Below are 14,504 nucleotides of genomic sequence, written 5' to 3'. Positions count from 1 at the left end.
TGTGAATATGTAGATTATAGATGGGTTGTATATGGTCGAGTAATAATTTATATTTAATAATGGTGTAATAAATTATTTTAAATATAACTTGGTACGAGATAGATAGTAAGAAATATTAAACTATGAAATATTCAAGTTTTCACGCTCTGTTACTCTGTTATAAAATATATTTCGAGTTGAAATATATCGCACGCGATACACGAAAAAAAAAAAAAAAAAAAAAAAAGGAAAAAAATGGTAAAAATTTGAGGATTGATTTCACGCATGAAATTTTTCCGTCAAAAAATAAATTTGCTCCACGTTGCTCTAAATTATTCTAAATTACTTTCCAACCCGTTAATACTATATATATATATACTCATTATGCAAAAAAGAAAAAAACTTAATTCGAAATCAGACTTCTTTTTTAAATTTCTCCTCGCAAGACACCACATCTACAAATTATTTTCGCGACTGACTGTATGCATCAAACAAAACGTCTCGTTTCCACAAATATTTAATAGCCTCTCTATTTTATTCTTGCGCTCTAGTAAATCGTTAATATTCTCGCGAATGGGATTCGTCGGATATTTAGAAACGTTTTAATCCCATCTTCCATTTCTATATCCCCGATGTATCCCCGATTTTATCCACGTATTGACGACGTATTAACACAATAAGATATCCAATTTCTTTTAACATCGTGTCATTGAACATCATTATCGAATGTACTCATCGTTATCAAACTGGTTCCTCGTTCCGAGTGAGACATGTCGGGAAAAGAAAAAGAGGAAATGTCTCGCGGAGAGAGAAAGAGAGAAAAATCCATCCCATCGTTTCATTTATAATCTCCGCGCGATTTTCTCATCGTTTTCTATTTCGCTGTCACGCTGAAACGGGTACGCGCTCAAATCAGCTATTCCTCGAATAAAAATCTGCGAAATCCGTTTTTTTCCTTCGTCCGCCGAGCGGCGAGGGAAAGCGAAAACGGAGATGTTAAAATGGAAAAATTACGAGCGGGTAAGCGCGGCTCGTTAGACTCGCAAACTCGTCGAATTACAACGCCTAAAATTCCCGGCTTTGATTCGCCTTGAACGGTTGTTGGAACTTGGAGAAAGATAGAAGGAGGAGGAGGAGGAGGAAGAGGGGGAATTCATTCGACAAAGTGACGACGCATTATGATGCGAGAATATTTGCGGGAAGAAAATTCGCTCGTCTCCGTAAATCTTCGGTCGGAAGAAACGTCGTTGAAATATTCGGCGGGCATTCTAATTGAGGAGAGGAGAGGAGAGGAGAGAGAACCTCTCCTCGTTTTCTCGTGAGAGCAACACGATGAGGAAAAGAAAAGAAAAAAAACAGAGGGAAGAAGAGAGAAATTTTTCTGAAACGATTCGATCAAACCTCTCGAATGATTCATTTTCAGGAATTTCCTGTTGCTCGTTGTTTCTCCTCTTCCGTTTACGCGAAAAAAAATCTGTTGTAAATCGCGGCCGCAAATTTGTTACGCGCTTTTTTTCTCCCGGACAGAGAGAAAAGCAGGCGAACCGTGACGAGATTATGCGTGGAAAACAGGGAGAAAAAGCGATCAAAAATCTCGTTATTAATAAATTAATCCCGCTTCTTTCTCGTGCTCGGGATTTCGTGTGTCAGCTTCGGATGTATAAACGCAACGTTGCGGCGCGAAACCGCTGCGGTTTAACCGCGCAGTTGCATTCATTATCGTCAAGCCGATGGATATTGTTCTTGGTAAACGAACTGCGCTCTTGGATTTCACCCTATATGTTTCATTTCCGTGGAAGATATATCTCGTTACTACATCTTGTACACCCGTTTCCGATGAAAATAATCGAGCAATTTCGAGTTAACCAACTTCCATTTCCTAAAAGATTAAAAGACTCGAAAGGAGGAAAAGGAAAAAGGGATGGCCGCTCCTTCACCGCGTTCATTAACGCGTATCGACGCGAGGTATCGAAAGTGTGCACGGATCGGCGTGATATTTTTCAACCGCGATGTAAATCACGGCGAAATTACGTCGAATGACGAATGCGAATTCGTCGGTCGATCAACGGAGCGGAACGGAGCTGGAGAGGAGAGGAGAGGGCAGGGAAGGGAGGGGAGAGGCCATTTTGCATAATATTTGTCGTATCGCGTAACGAGTCGCGAATAACTCGGTTGACGCGCGATATTTCGCCTATAAATCGTGTTTCGTGCGCGTGTATCGACGACTAGACGTGATTTACAGAAAAAGGAGCGGAGGGACGAGACAGATCGGGGACGGACACAGTTGTTATCCACTATTTGCCGGCTCGATACGTGTACATTATTTCGGTATCATTTTCCCATCCAATGCGATGTACATCGAATCCCTTTCCGCTGCTCGATTATCCCGTGTTACTCTCGTTCGATCCTTTCCTACATCAATCCGTCGTTCGATTCGTATGCAAAACGCATACATAGGTGTATTTTTTCTTGTGCTAGCATCGAGGATGGGGGGGGGGGGGAGCTCCGTTTGTTTGGAAAAAGGCTCGCCGCACCCGTATTAGCCGGGGGATCGGTCGGTTTGTCAAGCGGTCGAATTATGCATCGAATTATGCATCGAGTGCGTCCAATTGTTATTTTCATAAATGTTTATCCGTAAACAGATTGAAATTCGGTATTCGTCCGATAATTTGAATTTTTAAAATGGGCGGGAATGATTAAAAAAAATCACCGTGGGAAAACGAAGAGGGGCGAGTTATATAATAAATCCGGCCTTCCGGTTGGATGGCGCTGGTACGAAACTTGGACGGCTACTTATGCAAACTACCCGCGAAACTGATCTCATATTCCACGGCTACCACGATACCACCACCACCACCACCACCAAGTATTCCGCGACGAGGGGAAAGAGTTTTAAGTCGGAGGCGAGCCAATGAATTTCAACTTCCCTTCTCGTTACGTAAAGGTCACGGGACGTGTGTGCCCTTGTTCAAATTAGGCATTCCTGCCACCGTAGTTTTGCCGATCGATGCGGCCATAATTACGTGTGGCGTTGGCTTTATACCGGCGAAATACCGGAGCACAGTTTCTCATCTGTAATCGTTATTACGCGGTCACAATGGCTTTTCGTTTCCCTTTCCGGTTACTTTACCTTTCCGGAGCTATTTCAAAACTATTTAGTTAAATTTGTTTTCGAACCGTGTTTTCGTACGAATTAGAAATTAATGCGGGAGTTCTTGGTTGGCTCTCGCGTAATATCGATCGAGTAAAACTTCATATTTTATGAATCGGAGAGGGGAAGCGAGCCCCTTCTGCTCCATAGACGATATCGATAGTTGTCCGTTACGCCACGTCACGTTCTATGACCGTTATCGAGCCGTGAATGATTTCAGTCGACGCGACGATACATCACGCATCCATCCTCGATTCGTCTCCCCCTCCCCAGAAAGAAACGACGGTCCTCCCACAGCAGTTCTCTCGACTGCAGAGATCATTTATTTTTTTCTTTTTTTTTTTTTTTTTTTTTTTTCTTTTTTTCTTCCCCTCGAAAACTATCAATCACGCTGCTGCTTTCTCGTCACGCGTTCATCTTTCCAATTTCCATTTCCGCTGGATCCCCTTCTCTCTTAACACGCGAGGAAAGAATCCAAAGGCAATTATAAACGAAAGCTCGTAATGGAACGTAATAACGATTCGAAAGAAGGAAACAAAGTGTGGATCAAGGAATGACTTTTTCTCCCACTTTTTTATTCGTAACTAAAAGAGGAGCGAAACGAATCCCCTCTCCCCCTCCCGAAAAATTCAAATTTCCTCTCAATTTATACGTTTTCACAGTCGAACGAACTCCTTCCCCCACGAATGAAAAGGAGCGAAAAGCGGCTCGTTAAGGGGCGGTTAAGCCGGAAGAAACTGGGTGAATAATTTAATTAATCCGGTCTGGCCGAGCCGATCGAGCTGACAGCCGGGCGAAAGGGAGGAAAAAGTTCTCGTTATCATTCCAATAATGATCCGTCTACAAAGAGAGGCGAGATAACGCATCGGTTCCTGGATCGGTATCGGTTATTATTAATTCGCTTCCATCCTCTGGGGATGGAATCGTCGCGACGTTTATCCACAAACGACCTATAAGGTATGAATTTGGGACAGAGAGAGAGAGAGAGAGAGAGAGAGAAAGCGCGTCGCTTTTCGAGAGGGTTGCAGCCCTTATCAGGCTTTCTCCTCTGTGTCGGCAGATCGATATCGCAGCTACCTGCTAACCTATCCCGTTAACAAGGCAATCAGGGATAGTTTCTCGATACTGTACCGCGCTAGCCCGGTTAACTTAATTAGGGCTTGTTCTACGACTGCCGATTGCGAATCGAATTTAACAGCGGCTAGAAATTAGGCCGCGCTATCCCCCCCTATTTATTTCCTATTTCCAACGAAATTCTTGCGAGCGAAGAGTTCGTTTTTTTTTTTCAAACAGCGACACCTCGATTAATAATATCGACGTAAGCGAAGCAAGCTTTTTTGAGTAACGAGAATAATCGTCGCGTTGAATTTATTCTAGAGTTAGCTGCCTCTTCCCCGATGTTAAATTAATACGTTACTTAACCGAACCAGCTTTTACGTATTCATACGTAATGGAATCGATATTTATACCGGCGATGTATCGCAACGAGCTTTTAACGCTTTTAACTACACAGGATTTTATCGTTCCAAGGATTTTACCTAGGATGGATTTTTTCACCAACCGAAACGACGATTCTTTCTTTCTTTCGAACGTTCGCATCATTCGTACACGCGAGTTCTCATTTTTCCCCCCCGATCCTCTCCTTTGATAAACTTGGCTTTCTTATCGAAGAGAAACGTTGGTTGCCAGACGCGCCAGATTTCTTTCAAAAGGAAAAAAAAAAAAAAAAAGAAGAAAAACGGGACCGGTTTGAGGTGCACAATTTTTCTTTTTTTTTTTTCTTTTTTTTTTAAACATATCCTCCGGTTATATACGTAATACACACTTCTGGTGTTTCGAGTCGAGTTTCTCTCTACAGCATTTGCTAATGAGTCGTTCCACGTACGCGTTTACCGTAGAAGACCGACCGCGTTTAAGGTAAACTTTACCCCTTCACAGTTCCTTGAAATTACAATTTCGGTAAAAGGCTCGCCGCACGGAGGATCGTTTCCGCTATTCCGGCTTTGTGTAACCTTGCACAAAAGTTTCCATCCCACTTGAAGGGAGGCACGGCCGAGAATCTAGACGCGTCGGTCTTAAAATTCCTTTTCAAAAAAAAAAAAAAAAAAGAGAGAAAGAAAAAAGAAAATTCGCGTTGCACACCGCGATAGAAGAGATCTTCTCCAATATCTCTCTCTCTCCCATTTAATCCCATTTAAACGAGCGGTAAACACGAACAATTTCACCATCATCATCGACTCGCGATCTTAAATCTTAAATCGGCGGAAGTTAAGCCGTCCGGTTGGCTGGCTGGTGCCGCCAGGTCGATTTCTGGTGTTGCGGCTCGAAAAGGTGGTGGAGGTTCGCGCCGCCGTTCGAATATCGTTCGCCGAGCGTCGAACACGGAGCAGAAATTGCCTCCTTTGGAAGACTTTCGGAAACAATGAAGCCGCGGGTTGAATGGCGCCCCGGGCGAAGGCGGCTTCGAGAGGAGCGATTTCGATTAACCGTAAAAGCACTCGGCGTGTTCATGCACGCGCACAGAGACAATGCTCGAGTACGCACGCGGGCAAAATCTTCCTCCCCCTGCTCGTGATCAACCCTATATTATTTCCGGTGGAAAGCGGCTCTCGTGCGGCTCGAGTGCTTGCGGGGGCGGCTTCAAACGCGATCCGCGGTAATTGGTTCACTTAAACGCGGATCGATACACAATTAGAGAGTAATCAGAGTGCCAATTAAGGGGAGGCTCGGACCTCGTTCACCGCCTTTTTTCACAGCCTTCTGTTTACGATACGGTGAGATATCGGAAATTGCACTTTCTTTCCTCGCGTTCGTCGATTCGCTCGCGCTCGTTTCAGACGATACGATCGAATTCTCCGGATTGTCGTGGCGTAGCGGCCGAGGCGGAGATTTCGTTCGAGAGGAGACGACGAAGAGAATGGAGGGGGTGAATTGGATCGGTCCTCTCACGTTCCCGATGGAAAATTTTAGAAAGTACGATCGGTTAAAGTGGATCGGGGTGGGGGGTGGATGGACGGACGATCGCTTCGCTTCGGTTGACCACACCGATCGACCTGACTCGCAATTATTGCTCCAACCACACGAGAGATTCGTGTTTGCTATTTATTTATCGCTTACGCTGCATATTCGACGCTGCACGGCCAAACAATCGACAGGCAAACATTCGATACAACGGGCGACCGAATATTTCCCCGGCTAATGTCGTCTACCGTGCGAAATTCCCTCCTAGTTTCCCTTTTCCCAAAATCTTTTTCTCCCCCTCCCTCTCGCCTTCTCTCGACACAACGTTTGTTCGAGGCTGTGATTGCTCGAATCTTTTGTACGAAAGATTGGGGTGAAAACCTCGTTTCCCCTCCCTTTCCATGCATCCTTACAAATTCGAGAGAGTTTCGATTCGAACGCGAATAAGCCGGTTCAATCTGAGTCGCGGATTGTACGAGGCACTCCACCCCGATGGCATAATTACAGTTGTACGATGGTTTACTCGAATGGTTGACTACAATTGCGGGGGGAGTCGTTTTGTGTATATCTGGATGCCGACGATGATTCGAACTTTGGCTAAAGTTCGAGATGCGGGTCAAATTTGGACACCCTCATGTTATAATCGACGCCGTGTAATCGATTCTGTGTCGAACCTCGTCGAGTCATCGCAAAGTCAGTCGCTTTGTCGTCTTGCCTTCTCCATCGCGATCTCCACCTTAATCTTATTCGTCTTCCATCTCGTTGGGAAGAAATTCGTCGAGATAACGAGAGCGCTTTTTAAGTCTCGCGTTTCCCCCTTTCGTTCCAGAGATTTCAAAAAAAAAAAAAAAGAAAAGAGAGAAAAGAATGAAAAAAAAAAGAAACACAAAGAAAATCCGCGTCGTCGTGTGCACACGAGCACGCATTGTGCTCCGTGCATTTTTCTATCTCCGCGGTAAGCTGTCTAATTGTGAGCCGTTAAATCCCTGGAGGGGGATCTCGCTTTGCGCGGTAACGTGCGCCTCCCCCTATCGCGCCGCGAGCTAATTCTCCCCGCTCTTTGTTTACGTCGAAATAAGGCAAATTAACTGGCGTCAAGCGGTAAAAGAAACGCGACGCTCTCGTTTGCGCCCGAATCGTTACGCGAGGGGATCAATTCGATGGCTGTTTCGGTTCAAGTAATCGTTGGGATCTTACTTGAGAAAGAGACTTTTGTTAAAATTACGAAGGGAAAGGAAATGTTTGGAATGAGAGGGAAGAGGGAGATAAAAAATGAATTTCATCGCGATTCGGATACCGTCCCCCTCTTTTCAGGCACTCATTAGCCGAGGTCGCAGTTTCGCGTCAATTATCGAAACACGTTGGCTGACGTTTGTGCCGAAAGAGAGAGGCAGGGGCGAATTCGATACGTGATCCGTTTCCACGTTAAACGATCCACCGAACGGTTGATAGACGTCTCGTGCGAGATCGCCGATAATTGAACGAATAATCAGTTTGTATCTCGTTATCATCGACACGACGACTGGGTGGCTGGCTTTCCATTCGCTTTTTCGACTATCGATTTTTTTTTCCTTTCTTCTCTCTCTCTCTCTCTCTCTCTCTCTCTATCACTTTGTTTTGCGACTTTTCGAGAAAAAAGGAAATGAGCAACCTGTTCGGTCGTTTGTACACGCCGACAGCATGGAAATTGCACGATTACCCGCTTTTCTAGCGGTTAACCACCGCCCTGGTATGGCTGCACCTCGTTAGGAAATGACATATCGCCCGGCTGATTAAGGGCAAAGTGACGCGTATTAAGATGAAAGTCTGAGATACACGGTGAAAATAGCCAACGCTGATTCGCTGATTCCGAAAGTAATGCAAATTAACTGCGCCGCGTGGCGTAACATGGCGTGCTCGCGGCTCGAAGATAAAAGGATCCGGGATTACATCGTATTACATTGTAATCCATTATCCGGGATCGCTTTGCATCGCTTTACCCTCTGGCGTGCCCGTTCCGCGAACGAAATTAGCGTTCAACTTTTGCGAACACGCCCATCCTCTCTCCCCCTCCTCCTCCCCTCCATCTCTGATCATCGATGCCAATCATCAGTTTTTGACCATCGACTCTCCGCCAGACCGAGATCCGCTCCGAAACACTGAGAAAACTTGAGACAGTGGGACGCGAGACACGCAACACACTCCCTCCCTTTATCACTCGTGATAATTCCTCGATCGATTAAAAAAAAAGAAAAAGAAAAAAATCCATCCAGAACGCACGGTGAATGGGCGAAATAACACGGCGTTAAAATAACGCGCCCGTCTCTGCGGCGTTTTATCGCGGCGGATGGACAAGACTCGCTCCGGTGTCGGGGCGGGTGAGGCCGTTTACAGAGCGAAATTATTATTAGAACGATCCACGTATCGGCGTCCCAAGTCCATTTAGAACGTTTGCGAAATGAAATTAACGTCGCGGTACAATGTAATCCGTGACCCGGAATCGCCGTTCCGCATTAGGCGGTTCCACGTGCCCCATTCCGGGGAGGGAGGGGGATGGAGGGGCGTATGTTTGCGAAACGATATCAGTATTACGACTACTACTGTGTACTACACCCAGCTATCTGCGGTTACAATTTCCCCGGATTCTGGATCTTCGCGATCCACTTCGTCGTCTATCTTACATCTCCCACCCTTCCTCCCAGTAATTACTACTGTTTTATTATACCAACCCGCCCTTAGCTCGGTAATTCCCCCTTCCCCCTCTCTTCCCAGACTTTTCTCGCCCTTTTCTTCGTTGATTCTCGATTAAACAAAGTGGGTGGATTAAGAAAGGGGAGGGGAGGGGAGGAGGATGGAAAAAAAAATTTCCATCGCGAGTCGAGGCGAATTGGCCTCCCCCCCCATTTGGCCGCCGGGTGATCGACCCGGTAATAAACCGCGGCGCTTCTTCGATCGACAAATAATAACATTGGAACGCTCCCCCACCCCCAAGGGGAAGAAGACTTCTTGTAACCTCATGGAATACTCTTGGAAATTGTCGACTGATTCTAGATAAAAAAGGAGGAGAAATACAGTCATTGTAATTGAAATTCCTTCCCGTGTTAAAGTCTTTTTTAACCTAACGTTGTAACGTTGTAACGTTAAACGAATCTTCTTCCCTCAAGGAATAAGTTCTTCAACAACACGCGTTATTTCAACCCCTGTCCACGCATATTCTACGTTTTTCACGCATATTCTAGCGTTTTTCTCGATTCCAAGGAGAACGTCCCTCGAACAATTTCTCAGTGTTCTTTCTTACACCCTCGCGAAGTGTCGATGAATTATGGAGGGGGGAGAGGGCAAAAAATATTTGTAGGGGACGACGTATCCGCGCAACGAAATCCATCGCATCCCCCTCCTCCCTTCCTCGTGCTTTCTTAGCTTTAAACGAAATACCGCGTGAAATGGAGAGGAGGGGCGGGGGGGAGAGCGAGACGAGAGAGAAGTAACGGGTGAAGAGACGCTCGAACGGGCACGCCGGCAGATTCTTTGAAAATTTCGAGAATGCCGGAACGCTTCGGCTGTCGTTCCGGACTCTCGCCACGTTCGAGAGTTTTTCTCTTTTCTCCCTTCGCGTTTTAATTCTCTCTCTCTCCAAAAGTTCTTTTTCTCTCTTTCTCAACCCTCATTCCTCTTAAATCGCGCACCACTTGCATTGCACTTTATTTCTTCATTCCTCCACGGAATTTTTAACTTCCTCGTCCTCGCGGTTCGCGCGAACACGGATCGGTCTCCGGTTTCAAGGAAGCTTCCTGTTACATTCGTAATGGACGAGGGTATGGTCGTTTGAATAAACGATTACGAGTTTAATTGCACCACTGTACCGAATCTCAAGATCGTCCTCCTCTGGAATTCTGAAGAAAAGTTGAACGAGAGTTGGTTTCTTCCTCGAATCGTTGTGCGAGATTCTTGGATACACGAATTTTTTTCAAAAATTCTCGCTCGCTCTTTCATTGGAAGATATTCTCCTTCGAGTTCGAGAAAAATTATTCCAAATCGTTGACGAGATCTTCATAGTTTTCAAAAAATTCTGTGGAAAAATTCATCTTCCAAAAAATATTTTCAAGATATCGTTCTCCTCGAATTCATTCGAAAAAGACGAAGAAATCTTTTCATTCGTCTCTTCGATTGCTAAGCGATTTCCAAAATTTCTGTCCGTCTCTGTTAAAACATATTCCACCCTTTCCTTCTTCCTTTCTTTAACGTTTATTTATTATCGCGTACAAACGCAATCTCAACGCGATATTAACCTTTTATACGAATACGAAGAAGCGAGAAGGGGGAAAATGCAGAAGAAGAAAATGTTAAGAAGAGCGAACAGGAAGGAGGAGAGGACGAGAGAGTCGCGTCTTCTTCGAGTCGAGCGATTTAATATAAGGGGCCAACGAATGCGCAACTGCTTGGAGGCAGCAACACCCATCTAATTTCCCCGCTGTACTCGGTTAAACAGAGCCGACCAAGGGGTTGGCGGCCGACTGCTTAAGTTATCCGGCTGGGGCACGGTCGGGCTTTGTAGCCGTAAGTAGGAAGTCAGGAAGGTCGTACGTCAGGCCCGCGAAACCCGGCTCGTCTTCCTGCCGTGTTCTAGTTTATCGTCCGCCCACGCAGTGGCCCACCATCTTCGCCCACTGCAAATGAACGAGGCGCGTGCTACCACCGTTACTATGCTCGTTGCATTTCCTGCCATTCCACTCCGATCCGTCCCCTCGCACGGACAACTCTCTTTCCTCTCTCTTCAGAGAAAATGGATGGTGGAGACATTCTGAATTAGGATTCAAACATGAAAATTTAATCGCATCGATGATCGTGTTGCGTGAACATTTCGATGTAAAAATTGCGTTGAATTGATTGGAAGTTTTTTATTGTTGAAGGTTTTAAAAAATTCCGTTCTCTGTACGAGGTGGAATCGAGTCCATGCACGAGGGGTTATTCGATCGAGGGGTTGGGAAGAAATCGGACGGTGTCAACGTCTGGCGCGTTTAAAGTTGTTGGAGGGTGGGAGGGACGTCCAGCACGAAGGAATTGGCGGCGTCCAAACGGAGTCCCAGAATGCCATTCGGCGACATTATGGAGCGGTTATTATTCGAGGCGTCGTCCGCCGATCCGAGATCGCCCGGAACGTGTCGGGAACGATGTCGAAAATGTCGATCATCCGTGGCTCCCTCTGCCTTAGGATCCTTAAGCATTTCGGAATTGATACCTCGTCGATCCTGCTCGCCCATCCGTTCAAATTTTATTCTCCATCTCTTATCGTACCGTTTCTATGGACTATCTATATCTATGGACAGAGTTCGAAAAGATTCGTGTATTTGTATTCGAAAAATTATATCGAAAGGTCAAAATCGAATCGCATCGATTCGATTTATTCGTTGAAAAATTGAAAAAAACAAAATTCGCAAAGGGGAACACATTTTCTTTGACCGAGGTCGCAACGTAAAAAGACACGACGATCTAAAAAAACCGATATCCGTAATTTCTCGATTCGCGTTTAATCTGGAAGGTGGCATTCCTGGATCGACATTTTCCATATTTTTAAAATTCGAAAAAATTCGCGTTAATCGTCCGGAGAAACATTGGTCGGTGATCATCAGGTGGTCCAAGGATTTTTCGGGATTCCGAGAGCGGAGCGGGCAGAGGTAGCGAGTTGCCGCTAAATTGGAGCCCGAATCCCTAGGTTTTTTTGCCGGTTACGGTATTGCCAGGCCGGCGGACAACTTTCTTTGCCGCGTGCCACGGATTTTAGGCAGAAATCTCTGGCGGTGTTCGAGCGAGGTGGTCCGGCGGTGGATCCGGGCCTGATTAGCTCGAAGGAGAAAGAGCCCGCTCGGCGGCACGGCGCCAACTCTCGCCGGCTTAATCTAGCGGAGAGGAGGCTCGTGGAAATAAGACGACCGCGCGGCCCGACGGTTGACGTATCTCGCGCGACGCGTCTCTCCACGCTCTGATACAAGTTAATAATTCGCCTGTTGCCCCGCCAACCCCCTTCCCTCCCCGGGGAATGCAACGCCCGTCGTATATAACCGGCACGACCCGTGCTTCTCGAACATTGTTGGATGGAACAACATACGCGGCCTCTGCCAGCTTCGGCCAGCTGAAAAATGATTCAAGATTTCTCGTAACGTTTAATTAGACTGGCGAACGAATAAACACGTTTCGAGGACGCGTTTTCCTCGTTAATCTTCCTTCTCTCGTTCCCCAGAGGAGAATGTTTCGACATCTTGTTACAGTGTAGTAAGTTTAATTCGTCGCATCGAGATGAAACCAAAAAGAAGGAAAGAAAAAGAAAAAATAAAAACAGCGTAGGAAGTAGTGCAAATGGGGAAAGGAACGCTTTGAAAAACGTTGACGAATGAAAATATTCGAAGGGAGAATTTGATCGAACCGTGATATATCGCGGGAAAAAAAGATCGCTTCGCAATTTTTGCATCACGTATATTAATTGTGTTTTCGATGGAACGAATATATAATTTCGTCCAAGCTTTGATAAAATGAATTCGAACAGTTGCCACTTTTTTTCTCCTTCCTTCCGAGGGAGGAGGGCTATTTGTCACGCACATTTCCCCCGTTCGAGTCGTCTACTCGAAGCTGATTAGTTCAGCGAAGTGGTTCAACTTGATCTATCCGCGATGCAGATCTCGAGGGAGGGCAAAGTCCGATCCAACTGTTTACCTCGTGCATTATGTACGTACCGGCGCGAGCAAATACAGTCGGATTTCCGAGGGAGAGCCGAACATATCATATGGATAATACATGCTGTAGTTTGGCCCGGCAAGAAGACAGTTTCCAGCTAAATTTCACCTCCCCTCCTCGAACATCCAGCTTTCGCGCGTGAAACGAAACGCGCAAGCGAAACCTTGCTTTTGTTACCGCTCCCTGGCAAAGAGAGCGTAGAATTTCTGATGGGAAGAGGATGGAGGAGGAGGGAGGGATGAAAGAATAGAAACGGTTACGGAAGTGACGATGAATTAGTAGGTAGAATAACGGTGAAAATACAGAGGCATTGTGGCCGGCCCTCGTACGTGCCGCCGCCTGTAAACACGTGTGTATGGATATTTCGTTAAGCAGCTCTCGAGCCACGCTAGAACGCATTCATTCCACTCGAGCCGCGAGTATTAATTAGCCTTAAGAGAGGATTTTCGAAAATGCATTCCGTGGTAAAGTTGGCGCCCCCCATCGTTGACCAAACAACCCTATTCGGAACGGCAGGTGGTTCGTGACGACGCAACGACGGTTAAAAATAGACCTCGACTAGAACTCGAGTTCCGCGCGTCATCGATATTCCGAGGAGGAGTACGTCGTCGACCCCGCAAAGGATATCTCCTTGGTTCAAGAGCCGAGTCGACATTCGATAGGGTTGTCGAAAACCTAACCCCTTTTCGAGCAAAAGCCGCAAAAGGGAAAAGAAGATTCGAAGATATCGATGACGAGGGTTAACGAGAGGATAATACGCAACGAAAATAATTATTGCGTTTCGCGTAATAACGAGGAGCTTGCACAATGGCCGGCGAGAAAGGGGGCGAGCAAAGGAGGCAAATGGGTTTTCATCGTTCGATAGTTGCGCGGAAGGAGGAGGACAAATTGAAATTCGTATCGCGTCGATGGAAAATATAGGCAGGGTGGAGAGGCAGGGAGGAGAGTTGGGTATTATCTTCGCGTCTTCCTTCCGTTTTTCCCAGATCGATACTAATACCAAAGATAAAACGATCCAAAAGCGGATCCAAACAATTACCGATTCCATTGTGTCGTCGAGTTTATACGAGGTTTTTTAATCGACAAGCCACGGATATCCACTCTTTCCACAGATTCCGTCGATAATAATAATTACGATCCGGTAATAATATCATATAACGAGCGATGCGATTGATTGCTAAGAAAGGAGCGATCTATCCTCTATTCCTGTCGGGGAAAGCCGCGTAAAAAAAAAAAAAAGAAAAAATTAACGACTCCACGTCCTCCCTTAAGGCTTTGCCTCCCTTAATGCATTCGAGCAAGCGTCCACGCCGTTGCATCCAATTTGCATTTTCCTCGTGGACAATGCACTTCCCTCCGCTTCCTTCCGTATCCGCGCACGTTGCAACCACACACAACCTCGTGTTGCCCATAATGTTTTGCTCGCTTTTAGATTTCAATTATCTCGATCGAATTATTCCAATATATCGGTGCAGGAAACGAAGCATCGTGTCCTCTATTCTTTGAAACCGATTCCATCGAAGCGAATAAAAATTGCGCCACGCGACGGGGATATTTCGAAGGACGTGTCTCGCAAAGGATGAATATCTCTGGAGAAAGAGAGAGAGAGAGAGGGGGGGGGGAGAGAAATTCTATAAACTTTCCCACGGACGGCTGGCTACGAAGGGCTCGCCAACAACGGACTATCGTTAGTCCTGGAACATAG

The sequence above is a fragment of the Apis laboriosa genome, unplaced genomic scaffold (assembly GCF_014066325.1).
Source record: "Apis laboriosa isolate Shangri-la unplaced genomic scaffold, ASM1406632v1 scaffold18_cov149, whole genome shotgun sequence".
Classification (NCBI taxonomy): Eukaryota; Metazoa; Arthropoda; class Insecta; order Hymenoptera; family Apidae; genus Apis; species Apis laboriosa.
The sequence above is the reverse complement of the archived record's forward strand: the minus strand, read 5'-3'. Positions refer to the sequence as shown.